At 38.6% G+C, this 19,725-nt stretch overlaps 1 long non-coding RNA gene across 1 annotated transcript; it reads right to left on the bottom strand.

Annotated features, from left to right (window-relative positions):
* Positions 1 to 426: 426 nt before the first annotated feature.
* On the bottom strand, positions 427 to 10,989 carry LOC127449047 (uncharacterized). Its single transcript, XR_007898643.1, has 3 exons — positions 10,925 to 10,989; positions 10,320 to 10,381; positions 427 to 2,728 (listed from the first exon to the last, which is right to left on the bottom strand). It is a non-coding gene; the product is annotated as an uncharacterized LOC127449047 (long non-coding RNA).
* Between the last annotated feature and the right edge of the window lie 8,736 nt (positions 10,990 to 19,725).

Genomic DNA, 19,725 nt, shown 5'->3' with positions numbered 1-19,725 from the left:
CATGATTTATTTGGCTGTGTGACATCACTCTCCACTCCATGTGGTCCAAATCGCTCCAAACCGGTGTCGTTCATTTGTGCTCGATGCTTGTTTGTGCTGCTACAATGGACAGTAGATCTAGTTCCCTTAGAAATAAAATACAATTCTCAGAGGGAGCAGTGTCGTAACAAAGCTTCCACCCAATGCCGTACAAATCAGTCACCTGTCTCGATTGTTTGCGTTCGATAAGTTGATAATGAACTGTGATCTCTTTTTTGTTTTTAAATGAAAATTGTATTATTGCTGACAATGTTGTAAGTTGACAATGTACTCATTTACATTGTACTGTAACTGCTCTAGCTGTAATTGTACTGTAGTAGAACTGAAACTGTATTTTGTTTTTCTTTTTTTTTTTTTCAATAAATCAAAAAATCTCAGTGTGGAGTCTTCATTTATTTCAATACTTCTGCCAGTTATAAATGTTTGTAGTCTTTCTGTCCCCTTAAAAAAAAAAGGGTTATTTACCCCAAGCACTGCATTGTGGGAAAAAGGAAATAAAATCTGGCTTTGGGGAAAAAAAGGTAAGCATTACCATGTGTTAGAGTAACAATAAGTAATCAAAGCATGTATGCAGGCCAGGACAATTTATAGCATATTTAAAAAATTAAAATAAAAAAAATACAAGAAAATGTTGCCAGAGTTCACGGAGGTGAAACTTTATTATTATTCAGCATTAAATAAAAACTAATTAACATGTCAATTAACCCGCTCATACTGTGTGGATCACATTAATATGTCTAAGACATTTTTGTGCCATGCTATAAAACAGCAGGTTATGATGTGCAAAATAATACATATTTCAGGGGAGTAAATTTAAGATGTACTGCAGACATTGCAAAAGTCTGCAAACTTTTGCATGCAAAGGGTTGGGCACCCCTGGTCAAAAAATTCTGTTACTGTGAATAGTTAAGTGATTAGAACATCAGATAACCACATTTTCACATTCCTTGCTGGTGTAAAGGCCAAGAAAACCATATACTTTATGCAATTATAGCCCCCATTCAGTTACATCAATTTGAAAAAAGATGTAGTGTAAGTGAAAGAAGACTGAGGCTGTCACTGCCTAACATTCTGCATTGCATCTCATTTTGTGTCCAATTAAGAAAGTAGAAACATTTGAAAAGAACATTTTTAGTCTATTACCCCTTTAAGAATAAGCAAGTAACCTCATCATGTGATATGTGAGTGGTATAAAGGAGTCAAAGCCCTTAGCCTAGAAATTACATTAAAAATAATGTGTTTTGATTAGATGCCAAGGAGGCCAGCTTGTGGAAGTGATGAAATCAAAGTCATCAGTGCTGCAAAGAAACAGATTACTGCAGGACAGAACATAGCAATTCCTTCAGAAACGGTGTGGGTAAATTTAAGTCAACAACTCGAAAATCAAGTTTTACCAAATAACTTTTATACTTTTGTCAAGACAAACAGGCACAATATATGGCAAGTCCTTGGCCTATGCAACAATGACACAAAAGTCCAAAACAAACATCCCAACAGTGACTGCTCAGAATGCAGCTCAGATGACATTCATTCACAAGTGTCAAGATCAGTCACAAATCAATGCTATGACATCCAGTTTGAGATCAATCTCTCTTATAAGAGATGGCTACAAATCTGGCCTAAGAAAGTTGTTTACAATGAAAAATCTCTCGACACATGCAAAAGGAAATACACCATCTTGAAATGTGGAGCATGGACTCATATCTTGTATGAAGAGATATGGAAAAGCATCAAATCCTCATGCACTCTGAGATTCAGGAGAGCAAAAGTTTATCCAAATGTTGCATCTCACTATATAGATATAATTGGGCACTGCACTGAGTGTGATGCACAGCTATAACAGTTGATGCACAGCTATAACAGTTGAGAATATGCCAGTGGCTGACAAACCAGTTGTGTTTAAGTGCATGTTCCAGAATGTTGATGACAGTCTCCACACTGGGCAAGCAAAGCGCAAATTATCGGGAGATCTGAGAACACAAGCGTCTAAAGAACTCTGGGAGGGATGAAACTAGCACATGTATGGCGAGCAGCGGAGGCTTGCAAGCTGATGGATGTTGGTGACCCAGAGCCAAGCCACCTACCAAATCTGGCAACATTAACAAAAGCCAAACAAGAGATGGGTGACAAAGAGCTTGGAGACAGGGACCCAATCATGTCACTACATCTGCTAAAATACAGTGTTCCCCACAATGGAAGTATTCATGACATTGGCCTTGATAAGTTTTTTTGCCATTACTAGAAACCATCCCAGATGCAAGTTTATCAAAAGAAGTCCAAGTATTCAGGCTCCATTGTGAGTTTTGATGCCACTGGTACAGTCGTGAAGAAACTGAGAAGACCCTGTGGCAGTTCTGGACATTTCTTTCTGTACCAAGTAGTTTTGTGTTCACAGAGAAACCATGTCCCAATAGTGCAAATGCTCTATGAGAACCACACCATCAATTCTATTGTGTACTGGCTCACAGAATGGCAATGAGCAGGTGCAGCTGTGCCCAAAGCGGCAGTCTGTGATTTCTCCCTAGCTTTGCTTGGAGCATTAGTTAAGGCCTTTACTCCTTACTCTGACTTGAAAACATCTGTCAATGAGTGCTTTGGAGTGTTGACAAGGAATGCCTCAAAGCTCCCACCTTGCTTCATCAGAGTGGACGTTGCACACTGCATCAAGCTCATTAGCCGGTGGGAATGCCTAAGACGAAGAGGAAACAGAGTTAGAGCATCCTATCTCAGAGCAATGGCATAACTTTTACAAACTGATTCACTCAAAGATGCAAGGGAGCTCATTCATTCAAGGGCAGTTGTTGCCTTCAGTGAATCAGAAGGGAATGACAACAAAGGCATACCTGTTGTCTCTGAAACATGCAAAGCACAACTGAAGAGATGAATTGCAGAGGGGTGTGTCTTGCCATGTGTCACTGAAAATGACAACTTAGAAGTGACGGGATATGAAGAGATGGGAAATGAGGGGACAGGACATGACACTCCACACAGATCTAAAAATATGGGTGACAGAAATCTGTGCAGAGCGTCAGATGCTTGCAGCACATAATGGTGACAGAGACAACTTACATTTCCTTCCAGAGCTTGTCCCAAATATCATAAGAATGGTATCCTATTTGCCTCTTTGGACAGTCGTGATAGTTCCACACTTCAAAAGTGTGCAAAATACAGCAAGCTCTGCAAATGCTGAGGCTGAATTTAAAAACATAAAACACGGTTTCTTCAAACATGAAAGCCTCCCTATCCGAATGGACCGCTTTGTTATTCGTCACCTTGAATTCCTCGAGGGCAACATGAGGCTCTGCTCTGCACAAGTGAGACAACAGAGCACACTGAGACAAACACTGACCATAGTGAGCAGGATCCAGAGGTTACACCACAAATAGTGGAAGCTAAAAATTGGAAAGGCCTCAGTGTTCCTCCCAAAAAGCAACTGTCCTATTTGACCACTTGCACAGAGTGGCTGCATGCAGACACAAACCTGAAAAGAAATGGTCCAAAATTAATCTAATTAAAAATCGCAGCAATTTGATAGCATAGCGAAGTCCTTCATTTGGAATGGTAAGCGTCCCAGATTACATTTCAATAAGTTACATAGGCCGATTGACAAAGGTGGCCTAGGCCTACCCAAGATTTTATTTTTATTATTATGCATTCGGTCTCAGACATTTGGCTTATTGGTCGCTTCCACCTGAGAAAGCCCCTCCATGGTTTTGTATTCAACAGGAAGTTCTTGCCCCTATTTCCCCATTGCAAGGCCTCGCTATCAAACTAATCTGAGAAGTTACTGTTATTTCGCATTTGCACTCGGTATGGACAAAAGTGTCCAGAGTGTTTAACTCGGACATTTATTTAAATGCTGCCTCGAGCATATGGCAGAACCCAAAATTATGTATTAATAAATCCCCTTTCTGCTGGTCAGAGTGGATTGTGAGGGAGGTTAATACACTCGGTGACCTATATAAGAATGGGGTGTTGAGATCTTTTGAAAATTTGGTTCAACATTTTAGGATCCCCAGATCTCCGTTTTATAGGTATTTACAACTGCGCCACCTACTCTGTACTATTTTTGGGAGTAGCATACACCCCCCTAAAGTGGCAGATACTCTGGGAGTGGTGATTACTGCTTTTGGAAAAGGTCATGATGCATCAGTGTATTACTCCCTGCAAATTCAGAGTCTGGGGGACGGAGCTTTAACTTCTATCAAGAGATTATGGGAGAAAGATTTCAACTTGGTATTGGAGGAGTGAGCGTGGGCTAGGATTCTTAAAAACGTCGTCTGCATCTAAAGATGCAAAGGTGCGTCTTATGCAATTCAAGATTTTACATAGATTTTATTGGACCCCCTTTAGATTGTATAGGCTTGGTCTTAAAGACACACCCACCTGCTGGCGATGCCAATCAGAGGATGGAGACATGGCCCATATTTTTGGTGGTGTATTGAGGTCCAGAAATTCTGGTTGAACAAAATTTTGTGTGTGACGTGGTGGGCACTCAGTTTCGTTTTGCCCCAGACTTTGTGTTTTGGGTGAAGGGGCGGTCATCGATGTGGGGAATAGTCACATAGAGAATTGGGTTCTGACCTGTGTGATGATCGCCAGTCAGATTATTTTGAGGGGTTGGAGGTCTGCTGGTGCGCCCCCATTTCCGGAGTGGTGCACGGAGATGGGGAGGATGGCGGCTTTTGAAGGTGTCATTGGGAAGATGGGGTAACTTAGATTTGTATGTCAGGAAATTGGGCAATTATTTGGACTTTTTGGAGGGCTCTCGGGGTGGGGTGTGGAGAGAGTAGTGTAGTTTTGGTTGAGTATGATTATATATATATATATATATATATATATATATATTTTTTTTTGTTTTGTTTTTTTTTGTGTGTGTGCTTGTTTGCCTTTTTTTTTCTGAATATCTACTCATGTGTGACCACGGGGATGTTTGTTTGGGGACAGGGTTGGGGATTGGGAGGGGTGGTTGTGAGGTTTAAATGTTGTTTGTATATATATATATATATATATATATATATATATATATATATATATATATATATATTACACACAGGTGCATCTCAATAAATTAGAATACCGTGGAAAAGTTCATTTATTTCAGTAATTCAACTCAAATTGTGAAACTCGTGTATTAAATAAATTCAATGCACACAGACTGAAGTAGTTTAAGTCTTTGGTTCTTTTAATTGTGATGATTTTGGCTCACATTTAACAAAAACCCACCAATTCACTATCTCAATAAATTAGAATACATCATAAGACCAATAAAAAAAACATTTTTAGTGAATTGTTGGCCTTCTGGAAAGTATGTTCATTTACTGTATATGTACTCAATACTTGGTAGGGGCTCCTTTTGCTTTAATTACTGCCTCAATTTGGCGTGGCATGGAGATGATCAGTTTGTGGCACTGCTGAGGTGGTATGGAAGCCCAGGTTTCTTTGACAGTGGCCTTCAGCTCATCTGCATTTTTTGGTCTCTTGTTTCTCATTTTCCTCTTGACAATACCCCATAGATTCTCTATGGGGTTCAGGTCTGGTGAGTTTACTGGCCAGTCAAGCACACCAACACCATGGTCATTTAACCAACTTTTGGTGCTTTTGGCAGTGTGGGCAGGTGCCAAATCCAGCTGGAAAATGAAATCAGCATCTTTAAAAAGCTGGTCAGCAGAAGGAAGCATGAAGTGCTCCAAAATTTCTTGGTAAACGGGTGCAGTGACTTTGGTTTTCAAAAAACACAATGGACCAACACCAGCAGATGACATTGCACCCCAAATCATCACAGACTGTGGAAACTTAACACTGGACTTCAAGCAACTTGGCCTATGAGCTTCTCCACCCTTCCTCCAGACTCTAGGACCTTGGTTTCCAAATGAAATACAAAACTTGCTCTCATCTGAAAAGAGGACTTTGGAACACTGGGCAACAGTCCAGTTCTTCTTCTCCTTAGCCCAGGTAAGACGCCTTTGACGTTGTCTGTGGTTCAGGAGTGGCTTAACAAGAGGAATACGACAACTGTAGCCAAATTCCTTGACATGTCTGTGTGTGGTGGCTCTTGATGCCTTGACCCCAGCCTCAGTCCATTCCTTGTGAAGTTCACCCAAATTCTTGAATCGATTTTGCTTGACAATCATAAGGCTGCGGTTCTCTCGGTTGGTTGTGCATCTTTTTCTTCCACACTTTTTCCTTCCACTCAACTTTCTGTTAACATGCTTGGATACAGCAATCTGTGAACAGCCAGCTTCTTTGGCAATGAATGTTTGTGGCTTACCCTCCTTGTGAAGGGTGTCAATGATTGTCTTCTGGACAACTGTCAGATCAGCAGTCTTCCCCATGATTGTGTAGCCTAGTGAACCAAACTGAGAGACCATTTTGAAGGCTCAGGAAACCTTTGCAGGTGTTTTGAGTTGATTAGCTGATTGGCATGTCACCATATTCTAATTTTGAGACAGTGAATTGGTGGGTTTTTGTTAAATGTGAGCTAAAATCATCACAATTAAAAGAACCAAAGACTTAAACTACTTCAGTCTGTGTGCATTGAATTTATTTAATACACGAGTTTCACAATTTGAGTTGAATTACTGAAATAAATGAACTTTTCCACGACATTCTAATTTATTGAGATGCACCTGTATATATATATATATATATATATATATTTTTTTTTTTTGCTTTTCTTTATTATTGTAAGATTTAATAAAAATATTATATATATATATATATTAAAAAAAAAAAAAAAAAGGCAACTACCAGGCTAAAACGCCTATTAGAGTTGACAAAATGCTCATAGTGTCATGAATACCTGTGCTTTTGACTCATTTTGCCAGTGCCTTTGCGCTGCTTTCTGTGACAGTGGATCATTCTGCAATAATCTCAAAAAGGAGCATCCAAAAATGAAATGTTTGATTTGGTCAAGACCATTGTCACAAAAGGAGTCGGAAAAGAGGTGTATGCAAAGGCGGCAAAAATGCTGTTCGAAATGTTTCAATGTGTTCACTTAAAGTCAGGTGTGAGGCAGGTAGATGCAAATTGCAATGTTGCAAATATAACATCAACAATGAATCAAGTACCAAGTGCAACAATTTTGACTGCTCTTCTCAATACTGCAGTCAAGGTATAAGATCATCAAGGACAATCCCTCTCCTACCAGTCAATGTAGATATGCTACAAAGTCAGGGAATGAAAAAACTCCAAGAAGCACTGGAAGATGGACTACACCTCAATAGGTTGAGCGCGTCACAACAGTCCCTGTAAAAACGAAGATGCAACTCCATGTCATATTGTGCACCAAGGAGGACTAAAATGTTTTGTCAATTAATATCTTCTACTGGCCTCTGCAAAAATTTGTAAAGTTAATTAAAGAAATAGTCAGTACATCTACCAGACAATTTCCATTATAACATTACACCCGTTTAAACAGTTCCTTGTTTGTTTTTTTTAATGTTTTTCAATACTTTTTTTTTTCTCTAACAGGAACAGTCAATAGAAAATGTTTTCCAGTTGATCCATGGTTCTTTGAACGATACTTCTTATTTTCTACAAAGTATTTGTTCTGTTATATGTATATTTTCCATCTTTAAAAAGAGATCTATTTTCCATTTGAAAGGATACATGACTTTGGTGTTGTCTGTTCTTTGTCTGATGTTTAAAGGGCAATGTAGTGGGCTGCATTCTGCTTGATATCTTAATTTTTTTTTATTTATTTTTATCCCGTTTTCTCCCCAATTTGGAATGCCCAATTCCCACTACTTAGTAGGTCCTTGTGGTGGCGCGGTTTCTCACCTCAATCCGGGTTGTGGAGGACAAGTCTCAGTTGCCTCCGCTTAACCAAGGAGCTCTGAGCACCCAAAGGAAGTCCCACCTTACAGTTAAAAGAGCCAATCACCTTTTAGATACAGACATCACCTGTCAATCAACTCTAGAATGCACATTAGCTATACATTTTTTTTAGGGTAATATGTAAATAATCACAATTTATGATACCATAAGATGTATCGACCATCCCTAGCACAAATCGAGCACAAACGAATGACATCGGTTTGGAGCGATTTGGACCACATGGGGTGGAGAGTGACGTCACAAAGCCAAAAAAAGAATGTCTGATATCTCAAACACCAAACCAGCACAAACACTCGTTTTAGCGGCACAAATCAGCACAAATGAATGGGATAGTTTGAGATTATTTAATTATATGGGGCGCCAACTTCATGGAGGTGGGGTATGAGGCAAAAACAAGTCAATGGGAGAGTTCTTAAATGTGTTGTGACTGATGATTTTGCATTTTGTTCTTATGTATGTTAAGGTCTCAAAAAGGCAGGCATTCTTTTAATGTAGGATTACTAATTATCATTTTATTTTATTTATAGTTAAACAGTGTTTACAAGTATGTTTTATGCTTTATCTAACAGCCAATGAAGCAAAGTCAATGGACTTTAGTTCTATTTTCTATAGTTCCCTGGTGAATTGTACATGAACATCCCTTCTGTTGCTGTAGGGGTTGAAGGTTTACATTTATTAAAATTTACATGACAAAAACTGAATAACATTGCACTGTTTTATCATTGCAGTTTTAATAAAATGCTGCACAATGAACTTGTCTGGGTTTGGTGTTAATTGATTTGTATGAGCTACCTAGCTACAATCTTCCGGCAATTATTTGGCAACATAATAGCATACATAGTCAGAATTTATGTTACTGTTAATGTTAACAGCTGGATTTTAAAACCATTTATCAGATGTTAAATATGGTCTAAAAAAATCTACCTAGAAGTCTGGAAATTTTAGTCTGGAAAAGTATAGAACTTTTGAATGGAAAATGTGTAGGAACCCTGTATATTGTATAAGATAGATTGTCAAATACAAATTTTAATATTATGCATGTATATTACAAGGATTAATATTATAGTATTTCGATTATTATTATTATTATTATATGTATCCTATTACTGGTAGGCTACATATGCCCTACTTACGGCGTTTTCACACCTGGCTCGTTTGGAGCATTTGTTTCGGAACCTGGCGCGTTTTCTCCCTTGGTTCGGTTCGGTTCGGTTCGGTTCGTTTAGGCATATATGAACGTAGCGATCGCACTTGGATCCGCAACAAAACAAACGGTGGACCGATTCGATTGTGGTGAGAATGCAAACCAACCCAACAGACCAAACGAACCAAACAATATCCCTATTAAAACCTTGAACATAACGGAGGCATTTTTGGAGAAGACATCTGCAGATTAGCACTTCTCTGTAATTCATCACAAAAACGTGGATATAGCCTTTTAACAACTATATTAAATATGATTGCACGTTTAAAATAGGAGCTGTTTTATCATTCCTGAGGTAATTTTAGTACGATCATTTCTCTCTTTTGGATAGCGGCAGAACACGGGTAGGATGGCGTTAGCAACTTTTTGACATATAATAATAATAAAAATAAAAAAATTACGCGGCTTTACTCTGCTGTGTGTGTACGTGCGAGAGAGGGAGAGATCTGTGAGAACAGGCACGTTTCAATGGAGAAATAATGCAAAAGCAACTAATGACGGATAAAAATAACCATTACGGAAACTTTAAAACTCACGGATAATTTGTATTTGGAGCACAAACTCTAACTGGCGATGCTCGAAAATTAATAATGGCTGACCTTTTTTTTTTACAGCATATTATTTTAACCGGTATATCAATGAATGAGCTTAATCCTGGAACAGCGAACAAACATAGTGACCAATAAGGGGACAGCTTGCTCACATGTGACTTTTATTGACATAGTTTTGGTCCGTTTTGAAATGTTGCCTTGTGAAATCGAACCAAACTAAGAAAATGCAACATTGTAACAATTTAGTCCCCGTTTCGGAACAAAGCAAACGATCTACATGTCTGAAAACAAATCACAAAACAGAGGAAAAACCTGAATAGCAGACTTCAGATGATGGAGATAAGGGATGGATGTAACGTAGGGTGATGAATTTTGTTTGAAGTGTTTCTCTATGGCGTTAAATGGTGGACAAAACAGCGCAAGCGCATAAACAGCGCGCAAGTGAATTACAACAGTGTGAGCACCGTGACAAAGCTGTTAATATCTTTAAATAAATTAATGAATTATTTACACTTTACATGGAGAAAAAAAAAATAATTCATAGCAATTTTATTTATAGAAATTAATTCATAGAAATAATTCTAGCAATTTTTCGTTTATAACATCAAGGGGTGGCTGTGTTACCTTATCTATAAGTAACACTAGCCAGTTATGTAAACATTTTACTAAATATTTGAATCACTTACATGCAAACTTGGGTCAGCCATTTTAGAAGAACGCCCATCATATGCTCAGGTCGAAAGACATCCTTGTATCGATAAAAACAAAAAAACAAAACAAAAAAAAACCATGAAAATTAAAATTATGTTACTGGACTTGGCAATATTAACCTATAATAACACGTCATAGATGTCAGCACCAGCTAATCATTGTTAGATTTGGATTTAACATTTAGATTTGTTAGCGAGATTTGTTATAGACCTTGACAGGCATGAAAGCGAGGCTGTTAGGGATTGACTTACCGTGTTTTCAATGGCATCCGCTGTAAAAAGCTGTATAAAGCTCCTAGATCACCTATTATTTTCCACAGCTCATGTTGTCTGGAGTTTGTCTACTAAAATGTATTGGAAAGATATTTTTGCAGTGTTTCGTAAGCAGAACAATCCAAAAACACATTAAATAACAGTACAACCCACTGAAGAGATGTATGTCTATCACTCACAGCCTCGCTTTCATTCCCGTTAAAAATCAAAGATGGCGCTGCTGTGAATAACAAAGCTGCTTCTCCAATGCACAGAAAATCTTACAGCTACTATGTATAAACATGTATGAAGTTGGAAAGACAGCTTACCTCTTTACGGTCTGTCATCCCGTTCCCAACACATCCTGGATCCCGCTGTCTGTTTTGAGTGTTTTCGTTCGGAGAGGGCCAACAACAGCCAATCGCAACAGGAGGACATCATTAACGTCATACAAGCAGCCAATCAAAATAAGATTTTCAGAGACGCTGCGATTTGCCAGCAGCCAATAGCATTTGTTAACAGGAAGGTTTGGGCCCTGCCCCTGATTGTGGAAACCGACTCGTGTGCGTAAAGATTTCAGCTGCGCGTGCGTGTGGGACCTGTCAGGACTCGCGGCTTTGTTATTTCTGCTCGTGACTTGTTAATTTGTGTGCACAATCATATTTTTTGTGCTCGAGTTTGGGATTTGCAAGGTGTGCAGGATTACATTTTACTTGCGAGCTTTGTCACGGTGCTCACACTGTTGTAATTCACTTGCGCGCTGTGTTTATGCGCTTGCGCTGTTTTGTCCACCATTTAATGCCATAGTTTCTCTTAACACTGAGTAGTTCTGGTTGCATTACACACAAAGCATTTTTGCTATTTCTGCCCCTATCATCAAAAATGCTTTATGAGGGAATGCCACGATATGACGAGACAAAACCAGATCGCTCCAACGTTGCACTGCGGTCAAGCCAGCCGCGGTTCAGAATTGCACGGTCAAGCCAGCCGCGATTTAAATCCGAATGCGCGCATATTCCAGTAATAACGGTACTTTGCGGAAAGATCAGAAAGACGTGCTTCCTGACTACAGTTGAGTGCAGAAGATAGCGAGTCTTACTATATTGACGAAAAAGCGTTTATTAAGTGTTTGTGACGTGCTGGTGTTTATTAATATGTTTGATTTAGCCTATGTGAAAGGTGCCTGTTTAGAAGACTCATGGATAGGGCAGGTAAATAATTTATAACCTAAGTTTACTGAATTAACATAACATTACATTTACATATAATACATTTTACTTTTCTGCCAAGGATCTCTCATTGTCATTCATATGTACCTTGTAATAAACTTTAAATTGTAAATCCTGTAGGTCAATTAAAACTGCACAGTTTTTTGGGAAAATTAAAGGCAAAATCACCCCAAAATTCTAAGCGCATCCATGCACTTGGATAATTTCTTACATCATGTCCCATATTCAAACACTCATAAAAACTTTCCTTTATAGGTTTGCTCACTTCTTCAAAGGATTATAGATAAGAGTGACCCTGACTGTTACTGTATCAAATTTCAAGTCATTTTACTGTACAGTTTTTGAGAAAATTAAAGGCAAATTCACCCCAAAATTCAAAGTGCATCCTAGCACTTGGATAATTTCCTCATATTCAAACACTTAAAAAGCTTTCCTTTATAGGTTTGCTCACTTTTTCAAAGGATTATAGATTAGAGTGACCCTGACTGTTACTGTATCAATTTTCAAGTCATTTTACTGTACAGTGTTTGAAAAATTAAAGGCAAAATCACCCCAAAAATCCATCCTAGCACTTGCATCACTTCCTCATGTTCAAACACGTCATAAAAAGCTTTCCTTTATAGGTATGCTATTAATATAATTAAAGGCAAAATCACCCCATAAATCTAATTTTGTCCAGGCACGTGAAACAGATCCTCATATTCAAACACTCATAAAAAGTTTTCATTTTTGAAGGGTTTCTTGTTCAAACATACCATGCTTATTAACATATGACATTTAAACTCATTTAATGTAGTATTGGATAAAATTACAGGGAAATACTCTCCTGACATCATACACAGAATGTCTTCTTACATTTTATGTTTTATATGGTATTGAGATGAACTTAAACTTTAAAGTTTCTATCTAAATGGAAATCCAGGTACAACAAGTGACAGATCAGAGAGATAAGGAAAGAGAGTTGGTAACACAAAGAAATTTCAAAACGATGCAGTGTCATGTCCTTTTTTTTAAATGATCACACTTTTATAAATTCTTTGCTTTTCTTATTTCAGATAACAGCTATGTGCATCTTAAAGAACAACAGCACTTTCGGCATGCTGTTGTACTCATGCACAACCCATCAGACTGCACAACAGTGTCTACTGTGGCTTCAGCACCTGTGGACATTTTTTGACTCTCTGCTGCACACTGATGCACACACCTAATAAAATTAGCTTCTCATATTAGGTTTTTGTCTTATTAGTTAAAAATTACATATTTGCATTTGTATCTACTGTGACATGTCATAACACAGGTTACATAATACTTATCGCACCATCTCTCTGTATTTCACTCTTTATAAAACTCTTGTTTAAATTGCATTAGGTTGTATTGCAGTATTCTCATTATCAATCAATACTATGCTTAAGGTGTCCTTGAGTGTCTTGAAAGGCACCTATAAATAAAATGCATTATTATTATTATTAAAATTCTAATAGGAGTAAGCTGGAGCAGAGGCTGCAGCAGAATGACACCAGGGAGTTATGCAGAGGCATGAGGACCATCACTGATTACAAGCTTTCTGGACAATAAAAACCAAAAATAAAAACAAGGAAAGGAAAACTCAACAAAATATTTGTAATTTTTTTGCATCAAAACATGAACATGACCGTTTTCTACTATTCAAGGGGTCACGTGATGCAATGCAAGGAGCAGATGTGTGAGCGACAAGCTCTGCGCACTTTGCTGAATTTTCGATTATTCTCATGTTATAATCTGGTGAATTTTGATACACCCAGTTACACATTTGCCCTTTGTTGCAAAACATGGCAAAGAAGTCAAAATCCTCAGGCTCTGGAGACATTAAAAGACACTTACGTGTTCAGGATGAAAGCCCGACAGGCCTCGATTTGGATGGCGCGGCGGGAGAAGGAATCTAGCGTCAACTGTCCAACATGTCGGTGATGTTGACGAAGATTCTTGCTGACTTTGAGGATCTCGCTGTAATACGTCGATCGATTATGGCGATGGAATTAGTTACAAGAGTGACTGATGTTGAAAAACGAATCGATTTTTTGGAATCTTCGGAGAGGGAATTAACCGCTAATCCGCCTGCGACCAAAGTTGATTTGGAACATCTCCTTGAAAAGCTTGAAGATCTTGAGAATAGAAGCCACAGGAATAATGTTCGAATTGTTGGAATTCCTGAGCATGAGGAGGGCAGGGATATGGTGAAATTCCTAGACGAGCTTTTCCAGAGTCTGCTCGACATAACAGGCCACAAGCTGGAAATCGAGCGAGCTCACAGAGTCCCGGCTCACAGATCTGCTGAGGGAGTCAGGCCCCGACCGATTCTGGCCAGATTTCTGAGATCATCTGATAAAGATCTTGTGTTGCACCAGGTGAGGAGCAAAGTGAAGCTTTCTTGGAAGAACCATAATATTTTCTTGTTCCTGGACTTTGCGAGTTCAACGAGAGAAACGCGATCGGTTCAAGGAATGTAAGAAACTCTTACATCAGAAAAAGATCTCGTTTGCTCTGATGTTTCCGGCCAAACTGAGAATAGAAACGAAGGTCGGTCGCAAAGTATTTACATGTCCAAATCAGGCAATGTCTTTTATAGAATCAGTGTCTGAGTAAACCATTGGATGTTTCTCATGTGAGTGGGTCTGACTCGCTGTACTTACTCTTGAGGAAGCTGGGCGACATTTTGGGTTTTCTGTGTTGGCTCCGCCGAGAGGCTGGAGCTTGTTTTGTGAATAACACTTTTCCTTAAAGAAACTTTTGCATTGATGAAAGATTACTTTTGCATTGAAGTTCCCAGACAGATTGAGAGTGGACACTAAGGATGACCACAAAATATCTACATGCTCACACAAAGGATGTCTTTTATAAAGTTGACGGATTGTGTAAGTCATGGAATATACTTTTATGCGGCCTCCGAGTGAACTGACTCGACCATCCGGGGAACTGGGATGCCGGTTTTGTTTCTTTTTGTATTGATTCCACCTAGTGGCTGGAGCTTGTTCTGTTGAAAAACACTCCTTTGGAACAGCTGAGGATTAATCTGTTCGTTCTTCATGCTTATTCCTCCTGCTGGCTGGAGTTTGTTTTGTTGAGTTTTTTTTATGGGACATTGGAATGATTACGTCATCTGCTGAACTCATAACAGCCGGCTCACTGAACATTCGTTTGTCTGTCCGAGGAATCTGAACGGTTTTATATCAGCTGGAATTTGTTTTGTGGAAGATCACATCTTTGAGACAGATCTGTGGATGAATCTACACATTCTTTGAGTTAATTCTTCCTATTTGCTGGGTTTATTTTACAAAGAATTTTCTGTTATGTAATTTTGCCTCACAAATTTGTGAGGCAAAATTGAGCAATCCGATGGCAAAGTTGTCGTGGGGGCTCGTGGGCATTCATGGACCTTTTGAGTTTAGAGGGATTGTCACCGGTTGGCGCTTTCGTGCGCGGGGTTAATGCGCACGTTTTTCTTTTTTCTGTTTGTTTTGTTCGGGGGGATGTTCTGGGGTTGATTGTTTCACTAATGGGGAATGTGGTCTGTATAATTTTGTTTTTCACACACAATTTTTTAATTTTTATTATATCAATATGTCAGTTGTTAATATGAGTGTACTATCTCTCTCCACATGGAATGTGAATGGGTTGGGGCACCCCATAAAAAGAAGGAAGGTTATTACTTTTCTTAAACGTAAGAAATATGATATAGTGTTTCTTCAAGAAACGTATCTCTCTCCGCAGGAAGCTGAAAAATTTGGGAAGATATGGGGTGGACATGTTTTTTTTAGTGCTGGCTCAAGTAAGAGCAAGGGAGTCATTATATTGGTAAATAAACATCTACAATTCAAATGTCTCAAACAGATTAAAGATAAATTAGGAAGAGTCATTATTGTGTTAGTTGAAATTCAAGGGCAAAGGTTGATTTTGGCTAATATTTACGAACCTAACACTGATGATCAGGGCTTTTTTATAGATCTTGAAGGGATGTTGCAAGCTGCTGGCACCCCTCATGATATAATATTGGGAGGAGACTTTAATCTTTTGATGGACTTAGTCCTTGATCAGAGTGAAGCAAAAGTGTGTATACCCCCTAGAGTAACACTGACGCTTCACAGGATGTGTAAAAATCTTGGTCTTACGGATATTTGGAGACTTTTGAACCCATCTGGTAGGGACTATACATTTTTTTCATCAGTCCATAAGATTTATTCTAGAATAAATTTTTTTTTTATATCCAAATCCCTCATTTCATCTGTTGTTGATTGCCCAATTGGAAACATTTTAGTCTCAGATCACACCCTGGTGAGTTTAAAGGTGATGCCACATATAGAGAAAAAGAAATCGTATAGATGGCGCCTTAATGTGTCCCTTTTGCAAAATCCTGATTTCCAACAAATGTTAAAGACTGAAATCAATGTTTATATGGAGACCAACTGGTCCTCAGTATCCTCTGTGGGCGTGGCTTGGGAGGCACTTAAGGCGGTTCTTAGGGGTCGGATCATACAGTATGCCTCATTCATCAAAAAATCCAAAGCACGAGAACTTGTGGAGTTGGAAGAGAATATAAAAAGTGTAGAGGCAGAGCTAAAGCACCGTATGTCAGCTGATGGCCTCAGAGAATTGACCCAATTGAAATATAGATATAATACTATTTTGTCACGGAAAGTGGAGTTTTGGTTATCCAGGGCAAGACAGTCATACTTTGAGTCGGGGGACAATGCAGGGAAGCTTTCGGCTAGATACATAAAGCAGAGAGAGTCTCTTTCTATCATTCCCTCAGTGAAATCTGCTGGTTGTGAAATTTTTACTTCAGCCATTGATATTAATAATGCTTTTAAATAATTCTATATTGATCTTTATAGTTCCATGTCTTCGTCTACTGATGAAGATATTAGAAACTTTGTGGAACCATTAGATCTTCCTAAACTGACGATTGAGCAAAAAAACTCTCTTGATTCTGAGATAACCTTGGAGGAGCTTGACGAAATAATTAAGTCCCTACCTACTGTCAAGGCTCCAGGGCCAGATGGTTTTGCAGCTGCATTTTTTAGATCCTATGCTACAGAACTGGCTCCACTTTTGTTAGAAGTTTATACTGAATCATTAAAGAATGGAAAGCTTCCTCCAACCATGACACAAGCCCGGATCAGTCTGATTCTTAAAAAGGACAAAGATCCAAGTGAATGTAAAAGTTACCGTCCAATCTCCCTGATCCAACTAGATATAAAAATATTGTCAAAAATGTTGGCTAACCGATTAAGTAAAGTTATGACATCTCTTATACATATAGATCAGGTGGGGTTTATTCAGGGCCATAGCTCTTCTGATAACATCAGGCGTCTCATCAGTATTATGTGGTCAGTGGCGAATGATCAGTCTCCGGTTGCTGCCATCTCACTTGACACCGAAAAGGCGAATGATATGGTAGAATGGGATTATCTTTTTAAGATTTTGGAAATGTATGGGTTTGGGAGTACATTTATTGGTTGGATTAAGTTACTTTATAAACACCCTGTAGCAGCTGTACAAACAAATGGATTAATTTCAGATTATTTTACTCTGGATAGGGGAACTCAGCAGGGCTGCCCTCTTTCCCCTTTATTGTTCTGTCTTGCCCTGGAACCATTAGCAGCCGCGATAAGAAAGGAGGATGATTTTCCAGGGGTGATTGCAGGAGGTGTGGCGCATAAGCTTCTGCTTTACGCAGATGATATTTTATTATTTGTCTCTGAACCTACTAGATCTATGCTTTGCCTCCACAGAATTATTAATTCCTTTTCCAAGTTCTCAGGATACAAAGTTAATTGGTCTAAATCCGAGGCTTTGGCTCTGACAGCGTAATGTCCTGTAACGGCTTTCCAGCTGGGCGCCTTCCAATGGCCCAAACAGGGCATTAAGTATTTGGGGATTTTATTCCCAGCAAATTTGTCTGATTTAGTTAGTCAATTTTGACCCTTTAATAAAAAGATTTTCGAGCGATGTGGGCAGGTGGGCTTCATTACATTTATCTATGATTGGAAAGGTTAATGTTATTAAAATTAATTGTATTCCAAAATTTAACTACCTGCTACAGTCCCTACCTGTAGATGTCCCCCTCTCTTATTTCAAGCAATTCGATAGCATAGCGAAGTCCTTCATTTGGAATGGTAAACGTCCCAGATTGCATTTTAATAAGTTACATAGGCCGATTGACAAAGGTGGGCTAGGCCTACCCAAGATTTTGTTTTATTACTATGCATTCAGTCTCAGACATTTAGCTCATTGGTCACTTCCACCTGAGAGAGCCCCTCCCTGGTTTGTTATTGAACAGGCAGTTCTTGCCCCTATTTCGCCATTACAAAGCATCTCTATCAAACTAATTGGAAAAGTTAAGTTACATCCCGTTATTTCGCATTTACACTCGGTATGGACTAAAGTGTCCAGATTGTTTAAATTGGACACTTATTTAAATGTTGCCTCGAGCATATGGCAGAAGTCAAGTCCCCTTTCTGCTGGCCAGAGTGGATTGTGAGGGGGGTTGCTACACTCGGTGACCTATAGAAAAGTGGAATGTTGAGATCGTTTGAAAACTTGGTCCAACATTTTGGGATCCCCAGACCTCAGTTTTATAGGTATTTACAATTGCGCCACCTGCTTTGTACTATTTTTGGGAGTAGCACACACCCCCCTGAGGAGGCAGATGCTTTGGGAGAGGTGATTGCGGCTTTTGGAAAAGGTCATGAGGCATCAGTGTACTATTCCCTGTTAATTCAGAGTATGGGGGATGGAGCTTTAATTTCTATTAAGAAATTATGTGAGAAAGATTTGAATTTGGTATTGGAGGATGGAGTGTGGACTAAGATTCTGAAAAATGTCAAGTCTGCATCTAGAGACGCAAGGGTTCGCCTTATGCAATTTAAGATTTTACAAAGATTTTATTGGACCCCCTCTAGATTATATAGGCTTGGTCTTAAAGACACACCTACATGCTGGCGATGCCAATCAGAAGTTGGAGACATAGCCCATGTTTTTTGGGGATGCGTTAAGATTCAAGATTTTTGGTTAAAGATTCAGATTTATTTGCATGACATTCTGGGAACTCAAATTTGACTTTGCCCCAGATTTTGCATTTTGGGCGAAGGGGAAGTTATAAATTCGGGTGACAAATATATAAAAAATTGGGTTCTGACTGGCGTGATGATCGGTAGACAAATTATTTTAAGGGGATGGAAGTCAGACGGAGCGCCACCATTTCCAGAGTGGTGTGCGGAGATGGGGAGGGTGGTGGCTTATGAGAAGATGATAGATAGAAGGCTGGGGCGGGAGGACTTATTTTTCAGGAAGTGGGGTAGGTATTTGGCAGTTTTGGAGGACACTATGGGAAGGGATAAGGAGGGAGATGTTTAGTTTAATTATGCATATTTTTATATATATATATATATATATATATATATATATATATATATATATATATATATTTTTTTTATTTTTTTTTTTTTTTATTGTTTGTGTGTGTGTGTGTGTGTTTTATTTTATGTGACCACAGGGGTGTTCTTTGGGGTAGGGTGGGGTTGATGTTTGGGGAGGGATGTTAATGAGTGTTAAAAGTTAAATGTTGATTTGGTGTGTATATGCTGTGTTTTTCTCTGTTGTGCTTTCTCTTTGAATCAATAAAAAATTTTAATTACAAAAAAAACCTTAAGCACAGTATTGATTGATAATGAGAATACTGCAATACAATCTAATGCAATTTAAACAAGAGTATTATAAAGCGTGAAATACAGAAAGATGGTGTGATAAGTATTATGTAACCTGTGTTATGACATGTCACAGTAGATACAAATGCAAATATGTAATTTTTAACTAATAAGACAAAAACCTAATATGAGAAGCTAATTTTATTAGGTGTGTGCATC

This window comes from Myxocyprinus asiaticus, chromosome 12, assembly GCF_019703515.2.
Source record: "Myxocyprinus asiaticus isolate MX2 ecotype Aquarium Trade chromosome 12, UBuf_Myxa_2, whole genome shotgun sequence".
Taxonomy (NCBI): Eukaryota; Metazoa; Chordata; class Actinopteri; order Cypriniformes; family Catostomidae; genus Myxocyprinus; species Myxocyprinus asiaticus.
The sequence above is the reverse complement of the archived record's forward strand: the minus strand, read 5'-3'. Positions and strand labels throughout refer to the sequence as shown.